This window comes from Rhinoderma darwinii (genome assembly GCF_050947455.1).
Source record: "Rhinoderma darwinii isolate aRhiDar2 chromosome 2 unlocalized genomic scaffold, aRhiDar2.hap1 SUPER_2_unloc_25, whole genome shotgun sequence".
In the NCBI taxonomy this organism is placed as follows: Eukaryota; Metazoa; Chordata; class Amphibia; order Anura; family Rhinodermatidae; genus Rhinoderma; species Rhinoderma darwinii.
In genome coordinates this window covers 429,315-438,085 of record NW_027461691.1, presented here as the reverse complement: position 1 = coordinate 438,085, position 8,771 = coordinate 429,315, and the positions used below count along the sequence as shown (strand labels likewise).

Here is an 8,771-nt window from a genome sequence, read left to right as displayed (position 1 = left end):
CTGACTACTCTCCTGCTCTGCGTTTGGTACCTCGTGCTCTCCTGGTTTGAATTGGCTCGTTCACCACTCTTGTTGCTCACGGTGTTGCCGTGGGCAACTGCCCCTTTCCCTTTGCTTTGTATTCCCTTGTATGTTTGTCTCGTGCACTTACTGAGCATAGGGACCGCCGCCCAGTTGTACCCCGTCAAATAGGGCGGGTCGTTGCAATAGGCAGGGACAGTGTGGCGGGTAGATTAGGGCTCACTTGTCCGTTTCCCTACCCCCGTCGTTACATAATCACAAGCCCATACCTAGTCCACCCTGGTCCCTGACACCACTATGGACCCCCTTGAGACCCTGGCTCAGCAAATGCAGGGTCTCTCCCTACAGGTCCAGGCCCTGGCTCAGAGGGTCAACCAGCCTGATGCTACCTTGGTAGTTCCCCTCACCTCACCTCTTGAACCCCACCTCAAGTTGCCCGACCGGTTCTCAGGGGACTGGAGGGCTTTTCTCACCTTTCGGGAGAGTTGTAGGCTTTACTTTCGCTTAAAGCCTCATTCCTCAGGTTCTGAGAGCCAGCGGGTGGGTATAATTATGTCCCGGCTCTAGGAAGGGCCCCAAGAGTGGGCCTTCTCCTTGGCTCCTGACGCCCCTGAACTTTCCTCCGTTGATCGTTTCTTTTCTGCTCTCGGACTCATTTATGACGAGACTGACAGGACTGCCTTTGCCGAGAGTCAGCTGGTGACCTTACGTCAGGGTAAGAGACCTGTTGAGGAGTATTGTTCTGACTTTAGGAGGTGGTGCGTAGCTTCTCGGTGGAATGACCCTGCCTTAAGGTGCCAGTTTAGGTTGGGTCTTTCAAATGCCCTGAAAGACCTGTTAGTTAACTATGCCTCTTCTGACTCCCTAGACCAGGTTATGGCTTTAGCGGTACGACTTGACCGACGTCTCAGGGAACGACAACGTGAACGTTTATGTGTTTTCTCCTCTGACTCCCCCATGATGCCTCCCGAGGTTCCATTGCTTCGTTCCTCCCCGGAAGACTCAGAGGTACCTATGCAACTCGGGGCCTCCGTGTTCCCCCAACAACGTAGAGATTTCCGCAGGAAGAATGATCTCTGCTTCTACTGTGGGGATGACAAGCATCAAGTGAACAACTGTCCTAAGCGTAAGAATGCAGCCGGAGAACTTCCGCGCCTAAGTGATCATCAGGGAGGTGATCCTTCTCCTCTGCCTTCCATCCTGAAACCAATGGCCAAACTGAGAGGACTAATCAATCTCTAGAACAATATTTAAGGTGTTTTATCTCTGACTGTAAATATGATTGGGTCTCATTCATTCCCCTCGCCGAATTTTCCCTTAATAACCGGGTCAGTAACTCGTCAGGGGTCTCCCCCTTTTTCTGTAATTTTGGGTTTAATCCACGGTTCTCCTCCGTTTTACCTGGTAGTTCCAACAATCCTGAGGTAGAGGTCGTTCATCGGGAACTGTGCACAGTCTGGGCCCAGGTTCAGAAGAACCTAGAGGCGTCCCAGAGCGTACCAAAAACTCAGGCTGATAGAAAACGTTCTGCTAACCCCTTGTTTATGGTCGGGGATCTGGTGTGGTTATCGTCTAGGAACTTGCGTCTTAAGGTCCAGTCCAAGAAGTTTGCTCCCCGGTTTATTGGGCCGTATAAGGTCATTGAAGTCCTCAATCCTGTCTCCTTCCGGCTGGAGTTACCCCCATCTTTTCGTATACACGACGTGTTTCATGCCTCCCTCCTTAAACGCTGCTCCCCATCCTTGGCTCCCTCGAGGAAACCTCCTGTTCCCGTTCTCACCCCTGAGGGGGTGGAATTCGAGGTGGCTAAGATTGTGGACAGCATGAGGAATATGAAGTGGATGAAATCTTGGACTCCAAGTTATCCAAGGGGATCTTGCACTTCCTCGTTAATTGGAAAGGCTATGGTCCTGAGGAGCGCTGTTGGATCAAGAATTCGAACGTGTATGCCCCTCAACTTTTGAAGAAGTTTTATAAGAAATTTCCCCACAAACCGGTTTTGGCGTGTTCAGAGCCCACCCCTAAGGAGGAGGGTATTGTCACAAAATGATGCTCAGTCCGTACTTACCTGGGCAGACGGTTTCAGAGACGGGGCAGGAGCTCCCTCTACTGACTGGAATGCGAGGGTACATGCCGGAGCTCCCTCTAGTGGCTGGAATGCAAAATACAATCTGGAACTCCCTCTAGTGGCTAGTACATGGCATTACCTAAATTCCGATAAACTCCCCCCTGACGTTACATGATGCCTAACTATAGGACTGCCCATATAAGCTTCACTCTGAGCACCAACAGGTGCCAGAGTATCAGGTCATTTCTGCTTAGATCCAGCATTGTACTACACCTGATCTGACTTCCTGTGTTACGACTTGTATCGCTGACCTCTGCATCTGTTCCTGTAATCTTGACCACGCTATTGTATCCTGATCCTGAGCTGCATCCGTGGTAACACCTGCACGTTCAAGGCCGCTTTTTTTAAGGGACGCAATCTGCAGATTCCCCGCAGTGAACTCCAAACAGCCTTGCGGCGGTCCCTGGTGAAAACCGGGGGGGGGGGGGTCTGTTAATATCGACACCTCAGTGCTTTTAAACGCTACTAGAAGCTGGCGAAAAGGAATCCCGTCCTCCCTGCCAGGTTTGTGACACTGCACTACAACTCCTTGAATTACAACTCCTTAAAATGCAACTCCTCAAGTGCTACAAACTTTTTATTATTACTGAATAATGTGTACGGTGTCGTTGCCTTGCCTATTGGAATCCAGAGCAGAGAACCAGCATCATTACACCTAAAGTGTCCAGTGCCGGTGAGAGGAAGCTTCTTTTAGTGTGCCAATTCCTATTGGCTGTCCTGCACAATAGCTGAATTCACTCTGCCGCTCGTGCATAATTGGATCCGGGAAGTGGCACTGAGCTACTGGGCATGTGTGACTACAAGCACTGGTCATATTAGGTGTACTTTCTGAGAAGGTATCAAAAGAACATAAGGAGGACCATAAAAAGTCTGTAAAAGCAATATCTCCTGAAAGAAGCATTTAAAAAATAAAAATAAAAAAATCCAATTGAAAATGTGTTCTGGTTTGCCTGATTGAACAAAGAAAGTTAATATTTAATCATAGGACAACCTCTTTGAAGTCAATGTACGAATAATGGTGAAATTTTCAAATCTGAAAGTAAAATCACTGATAGTAACCTAGATAATGGCACAGCAACCTATTACAGGAAAGTCAATATATTAAAGTGAACCGATCATGCTATACATATTATATATGCTGTTTGATCTGAGTGCATCATGTTATAGAGCAGGAGGAGTTGAGTAGATTGATATATATTCTTGTGGGATAAGATTAATTATAACTTGCAGTTTATCATTCTCGGCTTAGGAGTTCAACGGGTGCAGTGACTCAATGATTGACAGCCTTTATGACATGCATACAGAGATAGCTAGCAGTCACTAAGGACCATCCACTGGATTCCTAAGCCTAAAATTAGTAGGGATTTTAATAATTAAATTAGTAGTTATAATAAAGAACAAGCAATGAAAAGTTGTCACAAATTTAGTATTTTATACATGTTTTAACAGCAACTAGACAGCTCTTTGTGTTTTACTGTCTCTTTGTAAATCACAAGATGTTTGACATTATCAGTGCCACATTGGTTATTATGATACATTTTATTTATATGATTTAAAAAAAGGCCACTTCTTGCAGCAGAATATTATCACAAGTTGAAAAAAATAGCCCATAACCATAGTGAGAATAAATAATTTAACTTATTTACTGCAGAATCGACCAAACATGACCTATGAGAAGATGTCAAGAGCCCTGCGACAATACTACAAAATAAACCTTTTAAAAAAAGAATTTGGACAGAGGCTAACCTTCAGGTAAATTCTTATTGAAACCATAAGGATTCTTCCCTTGGTGTTAAAGGGGTTTTCCTGTACATTAATATTGATGGCCTATTCCTAGTTTAGGTCATCAATATTTGATTGCTGGGAGTCCGACTCTTGGCACCCCTTCTGAATGATGGGGCCGCTGCTCTCTATTAAGTTCCACGTCCCCTTTATTGTTTACCCAGGCACACCGCCATACATGGTTATGCCTTGTTCTACAGCTCAGTTTCATTCACTTGAATGGAACTGAGCTGTGGCCCATCATTCAGCTGATCATGTGGGTGCCAGGGGTCGGACCCCTAGTAATTAGATATTACTGGCCTATCAGTAATTACTATTAGATATTACTGGCCTATCAATGTTACAATCTTGGAAACCCCCCTTAAGTCAAATGAGTAATAATACTGGGCATTCAATATTGAAGGGTTAAAAATATAGTTTTTGGACCCTGTAACCCAATAACATATAATAATTCCCAGAATGTCTACATATAATAATTTGCATACATCTTTTAGATATTTAGAACACTGATATTGGAGCTGAAAATGATTATTACAAAAATAATGTAGCACCTGAATAATAATGCATGCGCATACATTCGCATAAATGTCCTTCAAGTTCAATCAGGGGAAAAAAAGAAAAAACGCTCATAACGGAAGAGACAATATGCACTAAAGGAGAAATAATTAGTTCCTGACCCTGAGTAGTAAACAGGATCAGCTGCCATTTAATGTGTGAATCTCCCAGTTTGTAGCCTGTATAGAGCATTTATATTTTGGAAAACTTACCAGAAGAATTCTTAAAGGGGTTGTCTGGGCACGGGTCAGTTTATCATCCTGATGATCTATCCACGGGATAAGTCATCAGTATATGATCATGGACACATGGACCCCGCACAGATCAGTTGCTCCGCTGCCTCCGGTCACTGGATGTTATGCAGTGGCCAGTGGCAGAAGCAGATGGCTCCGTACACTGTAAAGTGGCTGTACTGAAGTCCTCCAACACTGCTCCTATTCATTTGAATAGGTGCAGAGCTGCAGTACCGCAGCTCGCCACTATATTGTGACCGGAGCCATCTGCTTCCGGCATGGACATTCACCGATCATATACTGATGACCTATCCTATGGATAGGTCATCAGTATGAAAAACCGCCCCGTGTCCGGATAGTCCCTTTAAGTTCTAATTATCCGCTGCTTCAAGATAGAAAGACTCATCCTTTTACGCTGTGGTTTCTATTAAATATATCCTCATGTATGATAAAAGAGCACTTTATAATTTTTATTATTATATGATAACTTGGGACCATGTTGCACATTAAAAACCCTAGTTCAAGTTATTTATTCTCTTTAGAATATATTCAAGTCAAAATATAGAAGCTACTAATTGAAACTTATATACAATTTTATAGAACGCGAGCCAGTTCAAAGTAACATCATATTTTTCATGGGACATGGGTTCCCTCTAGTAATAAGTAGAGTGGAGCATTATGTGTAGATACATAAAATAGTATTAGTGTCCCTCGGCATGACATGTTTTGCTATAACTGCAGCGTCTTCATGAGTCCAAGACATAACAATACTTAATTATGAAACATTCTAAGAAGGACATCAAAAGAACAAAAGTGTTCAGGAATTCACAAGGAAGAGACTGGCCAAAAATGTGATTCTTGGAAGAGTAGAAAGGAAACACTACTACTTACTTAGAGTAGCATTAATGCTCGTCTCATATTTGCCAAAAACAACTGGATGAATGCCAAGCCATATAGAATAAGGTTCTATCAGACAAAACACACAGGGTTCATTATAACTGGCAGAAGATAAAGAAGGCAGTTTATATGTAACAACATCATACCAATGGCTAAACTGCATAGAGGTAAGGTTATTGAGGATACTTTGCTGCCCCTGGACCTGGACAACGTATCATTATTTGAATAAACCACTAATTCTGCACTGTACTATAACATCAGTTCAGTCATGAGTGTAGTACACTCTTGTCTCTGCACAGTAGAATGGTATAGCCCATGTATTATTCCTAAGTAGAGATGAGCGAACCGGGACAACCGAACCCGGTTTCGGTCCGAACTTCCGGAAAAGTTCGGTTCTCAGCGAATCCGAACTTCACCGGGTTCGGCCGAACCCGTTTTGACCGAACCCGGTCAAAAACATTATACAAATCGGCAGCCACTTATCTCTATCAATCACTGATAGAGAAAAGAAGCTGCTGATTAAAAATAAAATAAAAAGCATTTCATACGTACCCGGTCGTTGTCTTGGTGACGAGTCCCTCTTCTTCCTCCAGTCCGACCTTTTCTGACGCGGCAGCCTGTGATTGGCTGCAGAGGCCTCTGCAGCCTGTGATTGGCTGCAGAGGCCGCGGCAGCCTGTGATTGGCTGCAGCGCTCACATGGGCTGCATCGTCATCAAGGAATGTCGGGCCGGATGTCGAGAGGGACGCGTCACCAAGGCAACGGCCAGGAGACCGGACTGGAGGAAGCAGGGAGTTCCCGGTAAGTATGAACGTCTTTTTTTTTACAGGTACTGTGATCGGTAGTCACTGTCCAGGGTACTGAAACAGTTACTGCCGATCAGTTAACTCTTTCAGCACCCTGGACAGTGACTATTTAGGGTATGTGCACACACACTAATTACGTCCGTAATTGACGGACGTATTTCGGCCGCAAGTACCGGACCGAACACAGTGCAGGGAGCCGGGCTCCTAGCATCATAGTTATGTACGATGCTAGGAGTCCCTGCCTCTCTGCAGGACAACTGTCCCATACTGTAATCATGTTTTCAGTACGGGACAGTAGTTCCACGGAGAGGCAGGGACTCCTAGCATCGTACATAAATATGATGCTAGGAGCCCGGCTCCCTGCAGTGTGTTCGGTCCGGTACTTGCGGCCGAAATACGTCCGTCAATTACGGACGTAATTAGTGTGTGTGCACATACCCTTACTGACATCGCCTAGCAACGCTGCCGTAATGACGGGTGCACACATGTAGCCACCCGTCATTACGCGGCCTCATGCACACGACCATAAAAACACCCGTTATCACGGGTCGTAATTACGACCCGAAATAGCGGGCCCATAGACTTCTGTTAGCCACGGGTACCATCCCGTTTTCTCACGGGAAGGTGCCCGTGCCGTTAAAAAGATAGAACATGTTCTATTTTTTTTATTTTACGGGCCGTGCTCGTAATTACGACTCGTAACTACGAGCACGGCCGGCCGGCCACGGGCAGCCGGCCGCTTTTGCGACCCGTGCTGTCATTATAATTATAGCAGCACGGCCCGTAAAATAGAAAAATAGAACATGTTCTATTTTTTTAACGCCACGGGCACCTTCCCGTGAGAAAACGGAAAGGTACCCATGGGTAACAGAAGTCTATGAGCCCGTTATTGCGGGTCGTAATTACGACCCGCAATAACGGGTGTTTTTACGGTCGTGTGCATAATGGGAGCACGGCTCGGAAAAACGAACGGCTGCCCGTGCTCATCTCCTGAAATACTCTGTGCTGCCTTAAACTCTGTGGACAGGTCAGGATCCTGTTTCTTTTAAATGCTGCTAGGGAACCCGCTCGATCCACTATATAAGGCTACGCTACAGTGCAGCATTTAAAAGAAACAGGATCCTGACCTGTCCACAGAGTTTAAGGCAGCACAGAGTATTTCAGGAGATGAGCGTGCAGATTCAGTGCTGCTGTGAACTCTGCTCTTACCATTATGTAGCTCTCAGTCTGTTACCTCTCCTCCACTCCTGTCCTCAAGAACACCTTCACATGATTGGCAAGTCACCACGTAATGGTAAGAGCAGAGTTCACAGCAGCACAGAGTATTTCAGGAGATGAGCGTGCGGATCTTGTGCGTGGTGGTGACTTGCCAATCATGTGAACGTGTTATAGAGGACAGGAGTGGAGATGTAACAGACTGAGCTACGTAATGGTAAGAACATAGTTCACAGCAGCACAGAGTATTTCAGGAGAAGAGCGTGCAGATTCAGTGCTGCTGTGAACTCTGCTCTTACCATTACGTAGCTCAGTCTGTTACCTCTCCTCCACTCCTGTCCTCAATAACACCTTCACATGATTGGCAAGTCACCACCCCGCACAAGATCCGCACGCTCATCTCCTGAAATACTCTGTGCTGCTGTGAACTCTGCTCTTACCGTTACGTGGTGACTTGCCAATCATGTGAAGGTGTTCTGGAGGACAGGAGTGGAGGAGAGGTAACAGACTGAGAGCTACGTAATGGTTAGAGCAGAGTTCACAGCAGCACTGAATCTGCACGCTCATCTCCTGAAATACTCTGTGCTGCCTTAAACTCTATGGACAGGTCAGGATCCTGTTTCTTTTAAATGCTGCACTGTAGCGCAGCCTTATATAGTGGATCGAGCGGGTTCCCCAGCAGCATTTAAAAGAAACAGTGTTTGTGTATGTGTGTGTTTGTGTATATATGTGTGTTTGGGTATGTGACTTTGTCTATTTTTGTTTTTATATGTGTGTTTGTGTATATGTGTGTGTATATATGGGTGTGTTTGTGTATATGTGTTTGTGTATATGTTTGTGTATATATGGGTGTATTTGTGTATATGTTTGTGTGTAGATACTTGTGTGTGTTTTTGTATATGTGTGTGTTTGTGTATGGGTGTGTGTTTGTGTGTATATATGGGTGTGTTTGTGTATATGTGTTTGTGTATATGTGTGTTTGGGTATGTGTGTTTTTGTTTGTATATGTGTTTGTGTATATGTGTTCGTGTATGTGTGTGTATAACTGTGTGTGTGTGTGTGTGTGTGTGTGTTTGGATATGTGTGTTTTTGTTTGTATATGTGTGAGTTCGTGTATATGTGTGTGTGTTTGTC

General features: G+C 45.0%; 1 long non-coding RNA gene across 1 annotated transcript in view; it reads left to right on the top strand.

The window, feature by feature from the left end:
- Positions 1 to 3,804: 3,804 nt before the first annotated feature.
- LOC142674972 (uncharacterized) overlaps positions 3,805 to 8,771 on the top strand; it is a 47,387-nt gene continuing 42,420 nt past the window's right edge. The window contains exon 1 of the long non-coding RNA XR_012852026.1: positions 3,805 to 3,901. This is a non-coding gene — a long non-coding RNA (uncharacterized LOC142674972). The remainder of the gene's footprint in view (positions 3,902 to 8,771) is intronic.